Source organism: Pleurodeles waltl, chromosome 4_2, assembly GCF_031143425.1.
Source record: "Pleurodeles waltl isolate 20211129_DDA chromosome 4_2, aPleWal1.hap1.20221129, whole genome shotgun sequence".
NCBI lineage: Eukaryota > Metazoa > Chordata > Amphibia > Caudata > Salamandridae > Pleurodeles > Pleurodeles waltl.
The window spans coordinates 423,791,238-423,814,800 of record NC_090443.1 but is presented as its reverse complement, the minus strand read 5'-3'; positions in this window follow the sequence as shown (position 1 = coordinate 423,814,800).

The window sequence follows — 23,563 nt, the reverse complement described above, 5'->3', positions numbered from 1 at the left end:
GAAAGCCTTTCTTGTTATCTCACCTTCCCCCCCCTAGGCTTCTGTGTATGTTGTTTAATGTGCTGTTCTGTTTACACATTGGGCCTTGCTTTTACCAAGGCTTCTTTAAAACACTCCTCTCTAGGCCATGTGTTAATTTAACTCATTTGCATAATAACTGAAACTCTGCACACATTTCAAGAACATGTGCAGCATGTGAGGACCACACCCAGCTCTTCAAACCACACCCAGCTCTGCACACCTTTCAAGAACATGTGCAGCATGTGAGGACCACACCCAGCCCTGTCTATAAAAGCCAGCCTCCGAGCCTCACCCAGTGCTTGTGCTCGTCTACCTCCCGCTTACCTGAGGACAGATCCCTCGGCGCTGGCACTCCTGCTCTCTACAGACTTTCATTGGCTTCAATGGGCGCAGCTGCTGGCTCTTCCTTCTTCCGGTTTCCGGTTCCTCCTTGCCTTAGCCTCTCTCCTACAAGCAACCTGCAAAAGAGAAAGAAGACAAGGTTAGACTGATCAGTATCTCTTGCCAGCAACAAGTAAGTGCAAAACTTTTATTACCTGAAAGAACTTTGACAACAATTTCTGGATTCGTGTATAGACAATTTGAAACAAGATACCTTCCACGAACATTGTGATTCAAACTCTTTGTTACAAGAATACTTTGCGGAACTTTGTGAAGCAAACATTTTTTTTTTTTATGGAACTTTTAAGAATCGAACCGTGGAAACCATTAACAGCAAGGCAAACAGTAAATCAAGGACTTGCACAAATCACATGCTGTATTTTGACGTAAAAGTACAGTATTTGTTTTATAAAAGATTCTGGAAATATGGGAAAAGTGAGTCTGCTATTGGGAATTTAGGTTTTAGTTATATTAAGATGAATGTTTGATATTGGTAATTCTGATAACGGTATTTGTTTAATGTTTTAGAAGCTTTAGAGTAATAGAAAGCACATCCCAGAGCAGTAACACATTCCAGACCTGGAAACTAGAGACCAGGATCCAAGAGGTACTTTTAGAAGAAAATTTCTAATAAATAAAGGGATAGTCAGGAACCCAGTTAGGAATAGGTTGTACTTATCTGTTCTTTGTTTATGTTTCATTAGGCACCAGTTTCTACAAAAGTCAGAGAGGGCCGCAGATTTGTGCAGCACTTCAACAGTGGAAACGCAAGAACGGTGTTGTCTCTTTATTTTATTTTATCCACTTCCCCCCTTCCCTTGAGCTTCTGTTCTTAGTGCACTGTTTTAAAAACTAGTGTGCTGGAACAAGCAGTTTCAGGGTGGGGTCGGATTGTCTTCAACCTCCATCAGAACTGAACAAGGACTCAGGTGAGCTGGGCTTTGACACTGTCTGGGTCACGGGGAACGTTTGCAGGGTGGTTCACCTTCTGCAGGGGGAAGAGCGCTGGCAGCCTGTGGGTCCTGTGGCAGGGCCTCCTGTCCACTCGCTGCAGCAGATGTGGAGAGCTGGTCAGTTGACTGGCTAGGGGAAGGGACCTGCTGGTGTGATGTGTACTCCCTCATGATGTTGGCCATATCACCCAGCACCCCTGCTAAGGAGACCAGGGTTGCGTTGAGAGCCTGTAGTTCTTTCCTGATCTCCTGGTGGTGTTCCTCCTGCAGCTGCTTGCCAGCACGATTGAGAACATTGGCTGTGACATTCCTGCTGCCAAGCCCACTGTCACTTGGAAAGAACCAGTTGCCAGGAAATGGAGCACTGACAGCACTTCCACAAGAGGGGGGATCCCAGTGGTATGACGGATGGCTGATATTAGGTCAGGCTCCAATTGGGCACACAGCTCTGTGATTGTGGCCCTGTCCAGTCTATATGTAAGTATGATGTGCCTGTCCTGAGGTAGCCAAGTCCACAAGGGGTCTGTACACAGGGGGTTGTCTCCTCCTCCTATTCATCCACAGCGGCAGGTATCTAAGGGACACAAGAGTGAGTAGGCTGTCACAATTTGAACAATGGAACCGCAACCTCAGTGTACATACAGCATCAATGTGATGGAACAGTGAGAATGGCAATGTATGTGCAATTTTAGGCAATGACTTATTCAAGGTTAATCTGATCGTTGTCCACCACCATGAAATGGCGACCGCCTGTCCTGTATCTTGGGACAGGTGGAAGTGAGGTAACTCCGTTGACGTTGGGTGTCGTGGCGGAAGGTGGTCTTGCAATTCCTCATTGGCTAATATGGGGCTGTATGGAGTACAGTGGCCAATGGGGATCAGCGCCGGCGATGACGGTGTACACCAAAGCAGATGTGACCGCCATTTTTTATCTAAATCCTCACTTGTTTCCTGACTTTCCACCGGACAACACCTACACTGTGTGTACTGTCTGGAATCTACCAGGGCCTGTGTGACCGGGGAAAGGGCCCCTGCCTTCACTTTAGAGGAGTTGGAGCGACTGGTGGATGGGGTACTACCCCAGTATGGACTTCTGTATGGACCTCCAGACCAACAGGTGAGTACACCTTTGGCACAATGTATGTGGGAAGGATGCATGGAGATGTGTGTACAAGCATTGTGCATTCGGGGGCGGAATATCTGGTGGTAGTGTACATGGTGGGCGCCGGACGATGTGTGTGCCAATGGTGATGGAAACAGGATTGGTGATCCATATGTGTGAAAGGCTGGATTGTATGTGTAATGGTGTCCTCCTGTCTGCATTCCCTCTGCAGGTCAGCATCCACTAAAAGAAGGGATTGTGGCGTGCCATCGCGAAGGACATGCTTACCCTGGGGGTCTACAGTAGGCGGAGCACCCACTACAGGAAACTGTGGGAGGACCTGAGACGCTGGGCACGGAAGACCGCAGAGGCCTAGCTGGGGATTGCTTCCCAGCGAGGAAGGGGTGGCCATCTAAACCTGACCCCTCTGATGGCCCGCATTCTGGTGGTGGCCTACCCAAAGCTGGGTGGCCGCTTGTGGGCATCACAGCAGCCACGAGGGGGTGAGTACAGTGGGAGTTACTACAATAATTGGAAGGTGGCATGGGATTCAGTGGTGCGTGTGAGTTAGTGAGTGCCCCTTAATGCCAGGCCAGACATTGCAGCGTGATCCAGCTCAAGGGTAATGGGTGTATGGCAAATGCAGGTAACATAGCTCGTTTGCATTACATGTCAGTCAGGGCTTTGTTTGTCCCGGGGGTGTGCAATTAGCGGTGTTTGGCCCTCATCTTGCTGTGGCGTCTAGCCAAATCAATGCCAGTGCAATGCATAGTGCTCAATCCTGATCCCTGTGTGTGGCGGTGCTGTGTATGCCAACTGTGGTGCTGTAATTCACCCAGTGTTCCCTATCTCTCTCTCCTCGCCTTTTTCCTACTGTCATCCTGTCCATGTGTGTATTAGCATCATCTGGCAGAGGAGCAAGGGCACCGGCGACAGAGGGAGCTGCATCCCACAGAACCCAGGAGGCAGAGTCCACTAACGCCGAGGGACCCAGTGGGACGGAGGGCGCGGGGATCACCACGGCGGAGATAGGAGGTGACAAAACTGTCTCAGATACCTCCTGCGATGGAAGCTCCCTATTGGTGGTGGACACCTCTGTGACCACCCCAGCTGCAGGTATAGCCGCCACTCCAGTACCAGTACGCCCTCCCAGTAGCCCCTCAGCGAGTTGCCCGTGCCCGCTCACCCAGGAGGGTGGGCATCTCCTTCGCCCTAGGCACCTCAGGCCCTGCCCCAGTGAGCCCTGCTGCCCTGAGTGAGGAGGCTATTGACCTCCTGAGATCCATCTCTGTATGATAGTCAACCATTGTGAATGCCATCCACAATGGATTGGTGGCCCAACAGAGATCGATTCAGGCTCTGGCCTCCTCTCTGATGGCAGCCATTGTCCCTGTTCCTCCCATCCCCCCTCCAACTACCACTTCCCAGTCCCAATCTCCTCAACCCCAACCCATCCCATGCACCTATACAGACGAGCATGCACACAAGACATCACACAAGAGTGGCACAGTCAAACACAGGCACCACACTTCAGCCCACAAGCACTCACGCAAACACCAGACAGTTGAAGACACAACCACATACACTGTCTCCACTGTCTCCCCCTCCTCCTCCACCTCCATCACAGTCACGTCCACACTCACACCTGCATGCACTGCTTCAACATCCACCACTAGCATCACCACACCAAGCAGCACACACACCTCAATAGCAGACACCCCCACAACATCCATCCAGGCGTCCCCTGTGTCCTCCCCCACCCTGTCTGTCCCCCCCCATCTAAAAGACACAAACGCAGGCACTCAGACACCCAACAGCCACCCACCTCACATCAGCACACTACCCATGCACCTGCACCCAAGTCCAGCAGACGTACACCTCCAACAATCACTCCATCAACCTCCACTCCCATCCCTTCTCCCTCATCCCGCCCCACCATCCCTAAGAAGCTTTTCCTTGCTTTTCCTTGCCCAACTTGACCTCCTCCCTCCTCCTCCCTCCCCGTTCCTTCCTGTAAGAGCAGGGTCCCAACAACCCATCCCAGCACCTCAGCCAAACAGGCAACAGGGACAGTGGAGGCACCTCCTAATCATGGAGAAAAAGGCAGTGAAGGATCCTACTCCACCAGCCAGGAAGGAGAAGGATCACACTCCACCAGCCAGGAAGGGGAAGGATCCCACTCTACCAGCCAGGAAGGGGAATGAACCCTGACCTCCTGCCAGGAAAGAGAAGAAGCCCTCACCTCCTGCCATGAAAGGGAAAAAGCCCTCACCTGCTGCCATGAAATGGCAGAAGCCTTCACCTCCTACCATGAAAGGAAAGAAGCCCTCACTTCCAGCTGAGACACAGCAGCCCTCGCCTCCAACAGAGGCTGCCCAGGAGGCCCCTTCCCCTGCTGAGAAACAGCAGCCCTCACCTCCTGCAGAGGCTGGCAGGGTACCGATACCACCACCACCAGTGGGCACGGGGCACTCATCCCCTACTGAGACACCACAGCCCTTGCCTCCAGCAGAGGCTGCCCAAGAGGCATCTTCCCCAGCTGAGACACAGCAACCCCCACCTCCTGCAGAGGCTGCCCAGGAGGCACCTTCACCAGCTGAGACACTGCAGCCCTCACCTCCAGCAGAGGCTGGCAGAGTACCAGCACCACCACCACCACCACCAGTGGTCACGGAGCCCTAACCTCCAGCTGAGACAGTGAAGCCCTCACCTCCATCTGCGGGCATGTAGGCCACCCTCCAGGGACTTCTGTACAAGGAGCCCCCTCCAGAACCAGTGGGCAAGTTTCCCACCTCAGGGACTGTGACCTTGCAGTCCCCAGCATTGGGAAATGGGCATGGAGCCCCCTCCAGAACCAGTGGGCAAGTTTCCACCTCAGAGACTGTGACCTTGCACTCCCCAGCAAAGAGAAATGGGCAAGGACCCCCCTCCAGAACCAGTGGGCAAGTTCCTCACCTCAGACACTGCGACCTTGCACTCCCCAGCAAAGAGAAATGGGCAAGGACACCCCTCCAGAAGCAGTGGGCAAGTTCCCCACCTCAGAGACTGTGACCTTGCACTCCCCAGCAAAAGGAAATGGGCAAGGAGCCCCCTCCGGAACCCGTGGGTAAGTTCCCCATCTCAGAAACTGTGACCTTGCACTCCCCAGCAAAGAGAAATGGGCAAGGAGCCCCCTCCAGAACCGGTGGGTAAGTCCCCCACCTGAGAGACTATGACCTTGCACTCCCCAACAAAGGATTATTGGCCATGGAGCCCACTCCGGAACCAGTGGGCAAGTTCTCGACTTCGGCTGAGGTGCCACCCACCCCTCTTCCCCCTGACGTGCCTGCCCACTTCAGTAATTATGCCCCTGCATAGTTCTGTGCAGATGTTGTCAGGAAGCAAAATGGGCCTTGGACTGTGCCCTGTGGCCATGTGAGCCCTTAGTACTTTGAATTGGGCATTGGTCCTTCGTGGACAATTTTACATATCTCTTTGTTTTCCAATTGGTTCATTTGGTGGCTGTTTCCATTCAATACATTCTCATGACTGCCTTATTGTTGTCCTTGCATTATTATGCTGTGTGTCGTGTGCCATTGGTTTACATCTGCAGCTGGTTGTGTATATGGTGTGTGTGTGTCTGGTGCGTGTTGTGCACGTGTGTCACTCTCCTTTTCCTCCCTCCCTCCCTTGTGTTCCAGGTGGCTGTACTCACTGTTGTCATCTTTGTCAGCGTTGGTGTTCCAGGTGGAGCATGGCGTAAAAGAGCATTGGGAAGACTTGCAGTTCCGGTTCCATGGCGGCGTTGTTCTTCTCTGTGTCTCTGATGGTGAGTCTTTCATGTTCTGTGTAGTGTTTCCGCCAGGCTTTTGATGGTGTTGGTACCGCCCCGGAAATCGTGGTGGATTGCAGTGTTATGAAATGGTGGGGGGTACCTTGTCTTCCGCCTGGCTGTTGATGGCTACTGCTGTGGTGCGTGGTGTTAACGCCCTGGTGGATGGTGTGGTACATAGGCTGTCTATGGGAGTTATCACCACCATGATCTTAATTTGGGGGTAATTATCGCCAGCCTGTTGGCGGTATTTCCACCACTTTATCACTCACCGCCAATGTCAAAATGACCACCTACCTGTTTTTGCAAGGTGGACACCTGCATTTTTGGTCCTGGACTCTGCAGCCATCTAGGGAAACCTACCAAACCCACACATTTCTGAAAACTAGACACCCAAGGGAGTCCAGGGAGGTGTGACTCGCATGGATCCCCCGGTATTTTCTTACCCAGAATCCCCTGCAAACCTCAATTGTAGCCTAAAAAATCACATTTCCTCACATTTCTGTGTGGGATCACTGCACCTTCACAAATTTCCTACCAGCATGTAGAAATTGAGGGGGAACCAAAGTGGGTCCACGTGGCCAGTTTTTTCCAAACATTTTTAGACTGACAAGTGGGGCAGAATTTTTATTGGTATAGATGCAACGGTGCTGGGTGGTAGGAATTTTGTGAATTCCTGAGTTTCCATAAGGTTCCGTCACAAAAATGTAGGGAAAATGTGTGATTTCAAGCAAAGTTGGAGATTTGCAGGGCATTGTGGGTAAGAAAATGGTGTGGGGTGCATGTGAAGCACACCACCCTGGACTCACCCCGATATTTATTTTTCAGGTGTGTCTAGGTCTGCTAGGTTTTTCTAGGTGGCAGCGTACCAAAGTCCAAAAAGTGCAGCCGTTCAAAGTGGGATGATATTGGGAGCTAAGCAAGCCCTCTTGGCCCACTCGTAAAATCAAAACCCAAAAGAGACAAATGTCCTCTTGCTTGCCATTGAGATGAGATGCTTTAATTTGCAGGGTGGGGCTGAAAGACTGTTATTCCCTTCAGTTGGGGTGGGGGACATAACCATGCCCATAGCGGTTGGCAGCCCGCACCCCTCTTTTTTTAACTCCCTGGCACCTAGTGGGCTCTCTGCCCCCACCCCCCCGGAGGGCATATTGGGGGTAATTACCCCATCTTCCCCCTGGTGGGCAGAACAACTTTGTGGTTGTTTTCATTTGGGGTTGCTCACCCTCTTTTAAAAAAAAAACTTCCCTGGTGTCTAGTGGGCTTTCTGCCCTCCTTGGTGGCAGATGGGCCTTACAAAAATAGAATGGCCACAATTAATGTCCCCCCCAAAGGGGAGCAACCTTTGCCCAAGGGGCCACCACCCAAAGAAAAGACACACACAACATAATCCCTGGTGCCTTGTGATTTCTGCCTCCTTTGGGGGCAAATCGACCTTACAAAAATAGGCCGATCCGCCCGCAAGGGGAGCAGAAATGACCAAAAGTAATGTGCCCCTATGGGGGAGAGAACCTTGCCCAAGGAATGCCCCCTCCCAAGAAACAAACGTGCCCACACAATAATCCCTGGTGGCTAGTGGTTTCGTTCCCCCATTGGGGGCAGATGGGCCTAATAAAAATAGGCTGATCTGATCCCAAAGGGGGCAGAAATGGCAAAAATTAATGTCCCTCTAAGGGGAGCGACCCTTGCCCAAGGGGCCACCACCCCAAACAAAACACACACACACTCAGCAATCCCTGGTGCCTTGTGGTTTCTGCCCCGGGGCAAATGGGCCTAATAAAAATAGGCCTATCTGTCCCCGAGGGGGGCAAAAATGGCCATCAGTAATGTACCCCAATGGGGAGCTACACTTGCTCAAGGGGCCACCCCCCCAAACAAAATACACACACACAACTATCTCTGGTGCCTAAGTGGTTTCTGCTCCCCTTGGAGGAAGATGGGCTTAAATAAAATAGGACGATCTGCCCCCAAGGGAGCAGAAATGACCAACAGTAATGTGCCCCCATGGGGAGTGACCCATGCCCAAGTGAACATCCCCCAAACAAAACACACACACATAAATCCCTGGTGCCTAAGTGGTTTCTGCCCCCCTTGAGGGCAGATGGGCCTAATTAAAATAGGCCGATCTGCCCCAAAGGGTGCAGAAATGGCCAACAGTAATGTGCTCCCATGTGGAGTGACCCTTGCCTAATGGGTCTCTCCCCTTATGTGAAATAAGATTAAAAAACCAAACTCCCTGGTGTCTAGTGGGCATTCCAGCTACACGATCAATATGCGATTGAATGCTCAAAGAGATATCGGAGGAAAGGAAAAGCCTTTCTTTTCCCTCCCTGAGGGTAAACTCACCGGTTTCTCTGAGGACAGGCTGGAAGCATGGCTTCCAGCGCGTGAGGGGCAACCTCTGATGACCTCAACGTGCGGTGTGCATTGACGTCATCAAATGTCATGGGGGTCGGGGGTGGCAGCAGAAGTGCTTCTGCTGCCATCCCTGCCACAGGGTGTGTGGATGGGTGGCCCTGGTGGAGAGTGCTATCGTAATGGGTACGTCCTTGGCATAGCAGCGCTGTACCCAAGGACATAACCATTATGTCCATGGCACAAAAGGGGTTAAATCCAAAAACCGGGACATTTCATAAAAAAAGACGAAGGGCTCCAATTTTACTTCAACTGAGCGCACAGAATGACAGTGTACACCAGCATGGAATTACAGAAGAGACACAAAGAACATAAATAAAATGCAATTTTTGAAGCCAGTATAATGGCTGTTAATTAAATTGCTTTCTGATAACACCTGCTAATTAGTTCTTCTTTGGAAAACAAAAAAATAATCACCTCCCACCGTTTTTAAGCTACCCTCTCTAAAAACCGTGACATGAGTTTGAATTTCTGAGTCTATAAAAGATCCTTCTACTTGGGGAGAATACATATGTCTTCGAGGGTTGTACTGAGTGGGTGTACCGTAAAACTCTAGCTTGAAACCCCAAACTGTCTCTAGCACCCAAGGGTTGCCGTAATTTGCCTCCAGTTGTTTAGAAACAATGCCATGCCGCACCCTAAAGCCACCTCTGAAAGGTGGATAATTCTTCCCAGAGTATCCTGAGTCCTGGATAGCTCCTTGTCCTCTACGGGCATCCTGTCGGAAGCGGAGGCTGCCACTTCTGGGTCGTGTAGGGTAAAAGGTGGATTCCAAGGAGTCTCCCTACCAACGTCCTCTCTCTCTGGGGTAATACGTTAGTTGAGGGCCTGAGAAAGAACCTAGGCTGGGAATGCGCCCTCCATAACATCCAGCCCTGAGAAAAAGCCCTCTCTTGAAAATGTTTTTTAGAGACATTTGTGCCTTATCCAGGGTGGAATAAGTAGAGCAGAATCTTGCTAGTTCTTTCCCAAAAGAGGCCTCAAACAGAAGTCTCTCTGCAACCGGGCCCGCCTTTGAAGATGCTAGGCCGTTAAGTTTTGGGTCAACCCGCATCAAGATTAAACATCTGTGTTCAGTAGAAATGGCGCAGTTAATATTACCGAGCTGGCAGATGGCTCTTTGTGCCCAACATATAAGAACATCAGAATCAACTGAGGGTTTAGAGTCCTTACCATAGTAAGCTAACTCAAGGATTTTGATTAACCGGCTAGTCATGTTGAGAAGTTTGTCTTGGCAGTTACACCAGGCCCTGTCAAGACCCTTTTTCTGGTCCTTAGCATATTTTTTTTATAAATGTGACTATAGTACGGTCGACTTCAGGAGTGTCTGTGATTTTTCCCTCCAAGTCAGGCCTGGGGAATTCTGGTTTTAGACGTGACCGGACCTCCTTGTCAAAACTCTTTCGAATATGTGATTGCACATATTTCGCTACCTCTTGAAGGGGGTCCAATATCAAAGGTCTGGGGTGAATTATTTCTGTTGGTTTAAATGTAAGGGCCTTAGTTGCTGTAGGAACATAACTTTTAACCTTTTTGCTGGGTCCTGGTTTGTCGGTCAGAATCAGAGGAGGAGTACTCCGCCCCATTGGAAGTATCAGATGAAGTCTGAGAAAGATTTTCTTCAGACAGTTGAGCAGAGCTATAGCTATGTTCATTTGCTCTTTTGTGGCATAATGTCTCAAAGGCTTCTGAGTGAATTTCCGACTGGGTTTTTGTGGTTGCTTTTCCCTTACTCGAGAGGGTAGAATCTTTCCCAGCAACTGGGTGTCCTGGCATCCAACCCTGAGTACATGTGTAATCAAGTAGTTGCCCAGTAAATGGGCCTAAAGCTCTGACCAGGTAGTCATTCACAGATTGTTGGACTCTGCAATCCAATCCTCCACCACATTCAATTCCAACTGATTCTTGGCTTCTTCAGGATAGTATTCCCCATCTGTCCCATAAGGGTCCCACTAAGCCATTGTCCTTCTGGTAGTACCTCTAATGATGTGGAAGAGAAGAGGTAGTGGAGCCCCTGCCAGGCTAATCAAAAGCCTTAACAGGATGTGGAGGGAGCTGCCTGGAACGCTCTAGGCTGGTGCCTGATTCAATTTATACAACCTTGAGCTCTCAGCAACAGGATGTCAAGAGGGGAGCAAAGTGGATCAAAGAAATTTGTGCTGGGGACAAACAAGCGTGTGGCAGAGGCGAGTGCAGACTGGAAAGAGCTCACATCTGTTGGCTTGCGCTCTGCAACGTACATGTGAGGCAATGGAAATCAAAATAGGACTGCACTCAGAGAAGCGAACGCGTCCGCCCCTCGCTTCCGCTCCACAGAGGCTAAAGCGCAATGGCTTGGGACAATCCAGGTGCTGAAACAGCAAGAATGAAAGACGCTCTAAGCAGAAGGAGCATGCTGAATTGCGTTGCTTATACCCACAATATGTTAGACCACCTGAAACAAGTTTAACAATAGTAAGCAATGGAGAGTATTTATCTGGCTGCTCAGCAGCAAAGAAAGAGGACACAATTTGTGGACAGTCTGTATTTATATTAAAAGATAGTCCCTTGTGATTGGGACACATGATGTGATTATACTTGTACATGGGTAATGTAGTTTGAGTTGTTTACTCAATTTGATTGGCTGATGAAAATTACCAGTTAAAGAAAGAGAAGCATAATCTGAGCCTCCGGGCCTGACATAGAATACTATATTTCACAAGTGTTAAACACTTACAAGTATCATACGATATTAGTCAATGTTTTGTACTTTGATTTTCTATAGCTCGAACATGGGCCCATGGGCATTCAATCGCTTTACAAGAGAACGATTCTATTTCAGCACCAGAGTCTCCGATTATGCTTCTCTTTTCTTTACTACAAAATTTCAGCAGCCAATTTCAATGAAGTAAAATAAAAACGAAATTACCTATGTATCACTGAACACACCTATCACATGCCCAAATCACAGAAGAGTACCCCTTATAAGTACAGCATGCCACCATATTGTGTCCTCTTTCTTTGCTGCTTTGCAGCCAGATAAGTGCTTTTATACTGTTATATGATAATTTATCTCTGTCTGTCATTATACATGTCATATTCATTGTTCTTTGAATGGTTCCACGTTTACTGTTGCATGATACTTGCACTTTTACCATATTGGTTATATACATATTGTTCCCAGCAATGCAATTCAGCGTGTTCCCCCAGGTTCATTTGGCACGTGTCTCCCGGCACTCTTTTTTATTAAGCGGTCGGCACTTATTGCTGCCACATTTTGTCTCTGTAGAGAGAAAGCAGTCACATAAAACAAGCGCAGTCCTGTTATTATTTCTGTGGCCTGTAACACTGCACACATGAGCAGAGTGCATGTTTGACACTTGTGAAACTATTTTCAGAGCATTCGCAATTGGATCTGCACTCCGCTTGGTTCCTCATGTCAGTGTGTGGTCTATTATTGCTCCCCTGACGCCCTGCTTGCACTGAGCACAGGGTTGTAGAAAATTGAACACAGGCTCGCCTGACCTAGAGTGCTTTCCAGGAAGCTCCCTCCACATTTTAATTGAAGCACACCAAATTCGCCTGGCCGAGGTTACACTCCCCCCTCTCTCTCTTACATTTTCTCCCCGCATTTTGGTTTACAATTCAAGAGAATGGCTCAGTGGGATCCTTAAGAGGCAGATGGGGAATACTTTCCTGATGATATTGGCAACCAACTGCAGATGGATTTGGTACAAACCTTGGACTGCAGCATGCACAGTTAGTAAATGATCCCCTTGTCCGAGCTTTGGGTCCATTTACAGGGCAATTACTTGATTACACCCGCCATCAAAGCTGGTTGACTGGGCATCCTGTGACCGGAGAAGAACCTGCCCAGCCTGGTCAGGACAAAGCCACTGCAAAATCGCCGTCTGACATTCATGCAGAGACCTTTGATAAACCTTGCAGCAAGAGAGACAATGAACATTATGATAGTACTTCTCATCAAACTGGGCCTTCCACTTCCCACACTCCCTCATCTAAGTCCCATGATTCTGACTCTTCTCACTCTGATGATAGCGACGATGCAGGTAAACCAAGACCCAGTAAAAATAAACATGTGACCCCTTTTAAACCTGCTTCAGTTCTTACTTTCGAGACAACAGAAATAATGCACTCCAGAGCTTCTAGCTGGACCCCTCCTCCTGAGGTGGCAAAATATGTACAGTCACAAATTAGTAAGAGTTTCGACACAGAGGTTTGCACTTGCTTACGAGCAGAATGCCCTTCACCTGACTTAGATGGGAAGGTTGCTGAAATGCCAGAAGTAGACCTCACTGGGGTCACGTTCATGAAGAAATACACAAAGGCCCCTAAGAAGGGCCTGGATAGGGCATAGCGTAATTGGCAAGATAAGCTACTGAACATTGCCGGTCCTTTAACTAAGATTATTGAATTAGTTTATCATGCAAAGGCTTCCCATTCCCCAGTGAATGCTGATATTTTGATCTGATGGGCACAGAGAGCTATATGCCAGCTTGAAAACACCAACTGTGCTATATCTTTAGCACATCGGAGATTGAGCCTTTTGCGGATCGACCCAAAACTAGATGATTTGGCCACCTTAGAGGCTGGTCCTGTAGTGAAGGACTTCTGTTCAGAAGACCTTTTGTGAAAGAACCTGCAAAATTGTGTTGTACTTATTACACTTTTGATAAGGCTCAAATGTCCTTTAAAAATGTTTTTAAGAAAGGCCTCTTTGCCAGGGCTGTGCTTTATGGAGGGCACATTCCAGGCCGAGGTTCCTTCGAACGCTCTCAGACGGTTACTACCTCCGGGTTAGAGGTGGCGGCTACGGAGAAACAGCTGACTCCACCTCCTACCCTACACATTCCAGAGGAGGACGTCCTCACTTCTGACGAGGCTCCCGTCGTGGACAACAAGGAGCTATACAAGACCTAGGATATTCTGGTAAGAATTATCCCTTTTTCAGAGGTAATCTTGGGAGGAAGAGTGGGTATGTTAACAGACAATTGGAGACAAATTACCAGAGGACCTTGGGTCTTAGAGACCAATTAAGGTTTCAAACTGGAATTTTACAATACTCCAACTCAATAGAGTTCACCAAGGCAAATGTATTTTTCACAAACAGAAGAGTCTTTCATAGACTCATAAATCCAATCTCTGCTAGGCAGAGGGGAGATATGGTTTTCTGCACCTCATCCCAAAGGTTTTATCAGCCCCATTTTTCTTGTGGAGAAGAAAGGGGGTGGACTTTTTAAGTACTCAATCTCAAAGAGTTCAATGTCTGGATTTTATATCGGGATTTCAAAATGGAGGGCATTCATATGATAAGGGATATTCTGCAGGCAGGCGACTTGATAACCCACTTGGACCTGAAGGATGCTTATCTTTCCATTCCCATTTTCCCTCCGTTCAGGTGGTGAGACTACTGCCTGGAATCCAAGGCTCTCCCTTTCGGGCTGTCTTCAACTTCTTGGTGCTTGCTTCACCAAACTGATGAGACTAGTGGTGAAGTCACACAGATCCTGTAGAGTTTGGCTGATAGTGTATCTAGACGACCTCCTGTTGATTGCACAGGATCTGCAGACACTTTTGATTCATCTCTCTTGGACAATTCAACTTCTTCATAGCTTGGACTTAATAATCAACTTTCAGAAATTCCTGTTGTCCCCCTCACAGCAGATCGCATTTCTGGGTTTCCAGATAGATTCAGTTCTCACTCACGTGATTCCTCCCCCCCAGAAAATTTGCAACATCAAGAAGGAATTGAGGTCTGCATTAATCAGGCAGACTGTATCATTGAGGTCAAGCGCCAGGATTGTGGGGCTTTTGGCATCTTCAATTCAGGCCATCTTTCTGGGTCTCCTCCACTACAGAGCTCTTCAGAGACTGAAAATTCAACACCTGAGAAAGGGTCTATCGTATTCGGAAAAGGTTCTCCTTTCAGACTAAGGGGGTCATCATGACCCCGGCGGTAGGTGTTAAGGTGGCGGTAGTACCGCCAACAGGCCACCTTATGACATTGGCAGGTTGGCTGCAGCCAACCTGCCAATTTACCATTCCTATCGCCATGGCGGTAGCAGCCGCCGGGCAGGAGATATCATCTCCAGCCCGTCGGCCACTATAGTATCGCCGGTGTCATTTTGAGCCAGCCTACTGCCATGGTTTTTGTGGCGTTAGCAACGCCATGAAAACCATGATGGTAGGCCCTACCAGTGACAGGGGATTCCTTCCTTGTCACTGGTAGGAGGCTCACCCACCCCCCCAAACACTCCCCAGATGCCACCCACCTCCCCCCTCCATCCACGCTTCCTCCTTCTGATCCCCTACCCCCCATACACACACACACACACCCGCAGACACGCTCACACTGGCATACATGCATTCATACACGCGTACATCCAGTCATGCTCGCACACATCTGTACACACATTCAATCTGACATGCAGACACGCATTCACATTTCCATTCTTACACACATTCACACACATGCATACACCCACGCAAACAACACTACACACACAGATGCATTCACGCACACACTCACACATTCATGCAAACAACCCCACACACCCACACACACATACACACCCACACAACACCCCCACCCTCCTCCCCTGTCGGAAGCCCAACTTACCTTCATCCAGCTGGTCTTCCGTCAGGGAACGGGACGGGGCACTGCTACCGCCAGCAGCGCCTGCCAGCAGAACAGTGCCAGGCCATATCATATGTCATGATACGGCTGGCGGCGGTCTACTAGTGTGGCGGGGCTGGTGGTAGCAGTGTCACCTTACCCCCATCCGGCAGTATGGCCACGGCCGGATTTCCACCCTTCTTGTGGTGGAAGTCTAGCTGTGGTCATAATCTGGCAGATGGATGATAGCCGCGGTGACGGTCTTTTGGCGGCCGCCACCGCGGTGGTAGGCGGTTTATACCACCAATGTCATAATGTGGGCCTAGGTCAGGAAGGAGATAAGGTGATGGTTGGAACACATGGTGTCCTGGAATTGCAAAGTATTTTTGGCTCGTCTGCGGAGATAGTGATAGAGCTGAATGCCAGTCAATTGGGCTGAGGAGCCAGATGGAGAGCTCTATCGATGCGGGGACGTTAGTTGGAAGCAGAACTGGGTCTCCCAATCAATTGCCTGGAACTCCTGGCAAGCTCTTTTGCCATCAGGACTCTCTCCCCAAGAAACCGAGGGACATATTTATACTTGTTTGTTCCGAATTTGCATAATTTTTTAAACGCAAATTCTGTGCAAAACTAACTCCATATTTATACAGTTAAAGTCATTTTTTGGACATGGAAACCAACCTTGCATCAACGTGATGCAAGGTAGGCGTTTTGGTGAAAAAATGACTCTATGGCCTTAGCGCCATATTTATCACCCAGTGCTAAAATCACGCACGGTGGAGGAGGGGTCAAATAATGGTGCAAAACTTGCTTTGCACCATTATTTAACGCCTGGGTCAGGGCAGGCGTTAGGAGGCCTGTGGGCTCATTTCGATGGTGGGAGCCCACAGGTGCCCTCCCTAGGCCACAGGGACACCTCCACCCACACCATAGGGACAGCAGGGGATGTAAGTAAGGTACGTATAGGTAAGTACAGGTAAGTCCTTTTTTTTTTTTAAGTGCCATTGAGGCCCCTGAAATGGGCCCTCCCTACATGGCACTGGGTACAATGGCCATGCTCAGGGGACCCTGATCCCCTTTGCTGGCCCTTGGGGTGGTGGGCATGACTCCTGTCTTTTCTAGAAAAGACAGGAGTCATGTGGTATGGGATGGTTGTGCATCAGAAAATGACCCTAGGCTGGTTAAAGTATTTTTTTTTTACTCTAACCTGCCTAATGTCATTTTTTGGTAAAAAAAAACCCTTCTCCCATACTGCCACCCCCACCCGGCTAATGTCATTTTTTAAATGCTAGCCTACCCTTTGCGCCGGCTTGCACCATTCCATAAATATGGTGCCCAGCTAGCGCTCAAGAATGGTGCAAGCCGGTATAAAACTTTATGATGAAAAACTGCGTTAGTGCAGTTTTACACCAAAAAGTATAAATATGCCCCGAGTCGCTAAGGAAGGGCAACACCTCAGCAGTTTGCTATGTTAACAAGTTAGAAGGGACAAAATCCTATCTTCTAGCAGAAATTGGCAAGGATTTCTGAAATTTTTGTCTCAACCGTTGCATATCCATCTCGGCTTAATATCTCCTGGGCAAGAAGAACATTGTAGCAGATTGGACCTCCCTCTATCTATGGAATTTCAGTGATTGGAAACTGAATCCTTCAGTGTTTCTATGACTTCACAGTTTGTGAGGTCCTTGCGAGGTGGACTTCTTTGCACTACGTCTCAATCATCCATTGGTCAAATTTTTCAGTTGATGTCCAGATCCTGAAGCCCTAGCAACGGACATGTTTCTCCAGGACTGGTCTCAGTTCCAGGGTTATGCCTTTCCCCCGTTCTTGATGATTACCAGGGTCTTATCTCAACTCAGACACCAGAGATTGGAGATCATTCTTTTTTCTCCGTTTTGGAGAGCTCAACTGTGGTTTCCGTTAGCCCTAGGGCTAGAATGTGCTTCTCCAATTCTTCTTCTTCCCTGTCTAAATCTTCTATTGAACCCAGAAGGTCTTCCTTATCCTTTAGTCTTCTCAGGTCAGCTTCGGTTGATGGCCTGAATGGTTTCAGGGAAAGATGGTGTACCCCACAGATTTTGAAGCAGGCTACTGACTTCATTAGACAAGCATGAGCAAGTGGTACCCATAAACGCTATACCTCCGCATGGAGGGGATGGTGTGGTTGGTGTAACAAACGGGGCGTTGATACCATGGGGCAGACTCTTGCATGATAATCAACTTCCTTTCAGAACAAGCTTCATCTGGTTTAGCATATAGGACGGTGAATAATTTTAGATCTGCGATTTCAGTTGGTGATCTTCCAGTTGATGGTAAACTGGTGGGTGTACATCCTTTGATTTGAAAAGTAATGAAGGGTATTCATATGTCCAATCCACCTAAACCCAAATACTCGTCCCTCTGGGATGTTAATATTGCGATCAAATTCTTGGAACAATGGAAGCCAATAAGTACCTGTCACACAAACAAATTTCAGCTAAATTGACGATGTTACTCTGTTTAATTTCGTGGAAGGGAGTCTCAGATGTCCATGCTCTGGACCTGTCAGGCAGAGTTTATTCACTGGAAGGTGAGACGTTCACTATTACTCGACGTACCAAATGTAATTGCAGGTCAGTGATTTATCCAATATTTCCAGATAATCCTCAGTTAAGTGTTGTTCAATGTTTGAAAGTCTATAAGGCAGTTACTTGTGAGCTGAGACAAGATTCTGTTGGCCAGCTGCTTATTGCCCTGCAGAAACCTTTCAGACCTGTATCAGCAGCTACTTTAGGCAGGTGGATGAGGTGGTTATTAGCTGAAGCTGATACTGAGATCTCAGTCTTTGGAACACATGCAGCCAGGAGAGCCATGTCATCCAAATCATATGCCCCAGGTTCTTGTTTGGAGGACATAATGAGGGCAGCAGATTGATCTACTGAATCTACATTTCACAAGTTTTATTATAAACCTATTGTTGATATAGTGTCTGTGATGGTGATGCAGCTTTGAACAATCATAATCGGAGCCTCCCGTCCTGACACAGAATAAAAAAGTTTCAAGCTTACACATCATTTTTCAATTCTATTAAAGACACGGAGGTGAGGATTATCCCATCCTATATCTAATTGAATTAATTGTTGTTGTAAAATACTGATGTACAATTTTGATGAGTTTCTTTCCCTTCCTGTACATGTCAATTCTGTAGTTTATGATTTTTGCCTTCCGTTTGTTTTTCTCCAGGTTTGTGATTTTTTTGTTTAAAAAAACAACCAGAAAAATGGTTGAAATTCTTTACAAAACTTGAGTCTGAGTTCCTATGGGAAGGACTCCTGTAGACTGTGACCTTCTGCTTCCTCGGAGAGGCCCATTGGCTACCTGTTCATGCTCTGGTTGAGCTAGTGGTCTTCCTTGACCGACAGCAGTTTGAAAGTTTTTCAGGTCCACGTTTGTATTGATTTGAACTGTTGGCGATTATAAGTTTATCTGATTGCAATGCTCCATACTTTTGAGACTGTTCACAAAGAAAGAGGACTCAATATGGTGGCATGCTGTACTTATAAGGGGTACTGTTCTGTGATTGGGGCATGTGATTGGTCTGTTAGGTGATACCTGGGTAATGTAATTTTTGTTTTACTTTATTGTGATTGGCTGCTGAAATTTTGTAGTAAAGATAAGAGAAACACAATCCTTGCCTCTGTGTCCTTAATAGAATTGAAAATTCTTTACACGTAAGCTAGAAAATGCTTTATTGTCGACAATTGTAAAAAATAACAATATAAGCAAACAATGCAGTAGTGTTAGGCAGACTCTATGTTCAAGGGAATTAAGTACAAGGGTGAATATAATTTTACCGAAATTGCCAGGGATAAAAATGTTCTTGCTTGAATGTGGAAGGTGTCAGAAGAGGATTTGTGGGAGACGTCAGAAGAGATTCTGTGTTTCTTGAAGTACGTTGATCACCAGACATTTTCAGTTTTCCAAACAGATAGAGGGGAGTCATGTAGGGCATTTTGTCGATGCATACGTCACTACATTTTAGAGGAGGAAAGTGGGATATTCTAAAAACAATAATTAGGAGAATGTATTTCCCCCATCAACTTATTTTGAAGGAGAGGCAAATTCAGGGAGGGCAGCCAAAATCAGGACATTTTTGGCTTAACAAATCGGGAGTCTCCCGCCTGAATCGGTCTATTGGCATGTATGGCTCTGGCTTTAATGGGGAACCATTCAAGGGCTAGCAGGATGAGACTGATGTGGTCAAATTTCCTATGGCCTTTTATAAAATGAGTCGCTGTTTACAGAACTGCTCTGAGAGGAGCCAAGTGGGATTTTGGGGATCAGTGAGAAGTGAGTTTACACAGTCCAGTCTAGAAGGGATCACTGTTGCTACTACAGTTTTTAAGTCCTGTTCTGAATTAAATGTCTGATAACCCAAAGAAGATTTAGGGCCTGATTACGAGTTTGGCTGTCCATGAACTCCCATGGCGGTGGTCCAACCACCGTCAGGTTGGTGGTTGGACCACCGTATTACAATGCATGCGGATCAGGGAACAGCCTTAGCAATGCGGCTCAAACCACACTGTGCATTTACAATGCGGCCCAAAACACAAACGCGTCTTTACAACGCATTCCTTAACCACACAACCACTTGCCTTAAGGAAAGCGTTGTTGGACTGATGTTGGACTTTAAGTCCAACATTTTCCCTACTTTGGTGCAGACTGGAGTTAGAATAGTAAATTATACTATTCCAAAGTCCAGCGCTTTCCCCAAGGCAAGTCTTTGTGTGGTAAAGGAATGCTTTGTAGAAACACATTAGTGGTTCGGGACGCATTGTTAAGGCAGGCAGGGTAAATACCTGTGTGGTTCCAACATACAACTATGTGGTTCCATAGACTAAAAACCACTGCGGTACCGCCAACCCCTCCAGGCAGCGCAGACCACCATGGGCGCAAGGCAGGGCAATGAGGCAGTTGGAGCCACTGTTCCCGCCAGACAGATTATGATGTTGTCTTTTGCCAATGTGACTGTGGTGGTCCAACCACCACGTCGCAGCTGGTGGAAACGGAGGCATAAAAGGCAAGACCTCAACTGTAGGCAGCGTAACACATCCTGTGCTGCCATGGGTCCAATCCTTCACGTTCTGCCCCTGCTGCTGCTTCTAGATGGAGCTCAAAATCAACACCATCGTGGACGCAACGGATGGTAAAACAAAACACCTACCGCTGTCCCCAAACACTACAACAAATTGACGCGCCACCATCGTCCTGGTATGGGGGTTGTGCTCTGTGAACCTAGTATTATTTTGTGTGTCCTGAGTCGAAGTTGAACACAATGTATGACCCAATCACAGCAACATGACGCCCCTTTTAGGCAAGTCACTGACACTGCACTGCCACACTTGACAAAACCAGATGTGTGTTCACATCCTAGTTTCAGGGACAGTGAAGTGTACATTACATTGTGACACACAACAGCAAAACCACATCAACATCACATCTTACTATTTGAACTGACACCATGAGATTGCACACATGCCATGGATTGTCAACATATTGAAGACACATACGTATGGATGTGTCAATTAACCCAACCACCCTTTCATGCAAAATCCCTGTAATAGACTCACACATATAACCCACATTGCAAGAGGATGGAAGGTACATGGGATGCACAAAATTGTAGGAGAAAATTATCCAAAGCTAATAATATAAACAGAACCTTTAGAATTAGGATGGCAGCATCAAGAGAAACCCAGAAAGGATGCAGTCCTGGGACCCCTATCACTTTGCACATGCTCATAAAACACTATTTGCACAGGAACTGGGCTGTCATGTATCACAGGGACAACCAATTGTAGAACCAAGTGCCATGCCTATGTGCCAATTATGTAAGTGCAAGTCAAGAAAGCAAATATAACAGCAACAGCATGGGTCACATATGTAGATGAAGTAGCTTAAAGCTACACACATGAAAATGGACACATGGCCAGTAAAATGTATGGGAAGGTAGCACAATTGTACACTCTCTATGTGTGGACAAACAAACCTCTAGCTTGCACCCATGATACAAATGTCTAGTCTACAACAGGGGGACAAATCTAACACAATACATGTTGACATTGGCCAAGTCAAGATGAAACAAAACAACATGCAATTCCACCCCAATTGGATAACCACCCACATACCCATCCAGTCAACATCTACCCTTGTCCTGGTTGACACCAGCACTGCCCCCAAAATCAGATCCTGACAACCATAACAAATGAAACAGCAATCAGGGTGATTCACACACAACAGTTGGCACACATCACAAATTACTCAAGAACAGCAAAAAGGTAGAAAAGTAACGGAGGACAAATGTGTACCCAAAAACACCTTAGTTTATTAAATCCACAGTAAGGAGAATTAAAGGCCACTGGCCATTCCATTAGAAAGTGTCCGCACAGTGCTGTGCACCAGCTTGACTCTGATCACTGTCAAAGAACCTCCATAGTAAGGGGCATCAAGTGGGCATACAGGCACCTCCAGGATCATCCTTGGGTGGGGTGGGGTCGGATTTGGGATGGGTGGGTTTGGGAGGGGTGGGCTTCCCTTTGGGAGGGGTGGACTTAACTTTGGGAAGGCTGTGCTTAACCTGTGGAGGGGTGGGCTTTTTCTTCAGGTTGTGAGGGGTATGGCTAGTTTCAGGAGTGCAGGTGCGAGAGGGGAGAACTTTGATGTGGAATGGGTGGGTCGGATGTAGGTGGGGTACTTTTGGTTTTGAGAGGGGGTTGGGATCATAGGACAAGGTCAAAAAGGAAACTTTCTTTGGAAAAATTGTCTGGGACTTCAGGTGAGATCAGGGGTTGGGAGGTTGAGGAAGTGGTTGTGTTGGCTGTGAGTGTTGATGCTGCTGGTGTGTGTGTGTGTGTGTCTGAGACATGCTTGGGTTTGGGTGTTGTCTTGCATGTGTGAGTGTGGGTGTTTGTGTTTCTAGGGGGGCTGTGAGGTGGAGGTGCTGGGTAATGTGGTAGTGGTGGCTGTGTTTGTGGGTGTTTGGAGGTGTCTGGGGTATGGTGTGTGTTGGGGCTTTGCCTGTGGGTGTTTGGGTGGTGTCTGGAGGTATGGTGTCTGTGGTGTGTGGGTTGGTAGGGGTTGGTGTGGTGTCTGTTGGTATGGTGGTTGTGGTGGCTGGTTCTGTGGGTGTTGGGGTGGTGTCTGGGGGTATGGTGTCAGTGGGGTGTGGGTCTGTGGGTGTTGGAGTGGTGTTTCTGAGTATGGTGGGTGTGGTGTGTAGGTCAGTGGGGATGGTGTTGTGGTAATGGTGGGTGTTGTGGTGTGAGTGAGTGACTATTGAGTGCTTGCGTGCTGGTGTGTCTTGTGGTGCTTGTGTTTATGTGTGCTGCTTGTGTTTGTTAAGGTGGGTGTGTGCGGAGGTGTCTGTGTGCTTGGGACAGGTAGGAGAATAGTGAAATTGGATGGGGAAAAGGTAGGAGGTAGGGGGGAGGGTTGTGGGGGGTGGAAGGCTGCAGCCAGTGAGGAGGCCAGAGCCTGAAAAGATCTCTGTAAGCCAGACATGGCACTATGAATGCCTTCCAGGTACGCAACCAGCTGCTGCAGTTGGCTGCCCTTCACCCGGATGACATTCAGAATTGCAGTCTGACCCACAGACACCTCGAGAGGTCAAAAGCCTCCTCACTCAGGGCAGCAGGGGCAAAGGGGACAGGGAAGAGGTGCCTAGGGCGAAGGAGACACCCACCTTCTTGGGTGAGCTCGCACGGCCAACTGGGTGAAGACCAACAGGGAGGGAGGGTGGAGATGGAACTGGAGTTGGTGGACAAGGATGGAACAGGAGCAGGTCCTGATGGGTCTTGATGGATCCGCCACCACTATGGAGTGGCAACTGGAGGAAGAATCTGAAGATGATGATGTGAATCCTGTGTCCTCCGTGGCACTCCCCTCACCCACCGGGCCACTGGGTCCCTCCATGTTGGATGTCTCATGACTGGAGGTACCCTGGCCAGCTGCTTCCCTTCTTGGTTCTGCCCTGTCTCCTCTGCTTGCCTGTGCTGATGGTGAAATTACAAAGACAAATAGGGTCACTACATGTGCCTGATCACACTTGAACAACAGCTATGACTAGCAAACATTACCATAATGTACAGTAGCCCCCAGCCACAAGCTCCAGAAAAGTGGCTCCAACGTTTGCAACACCTTATGCATGCATTCAATGGTGGGTGTCTTGCCATCCGCACTCCTGGATTCTTGCATGGACATCTCTGCTTGTTGGTGGGGCTTTTGAT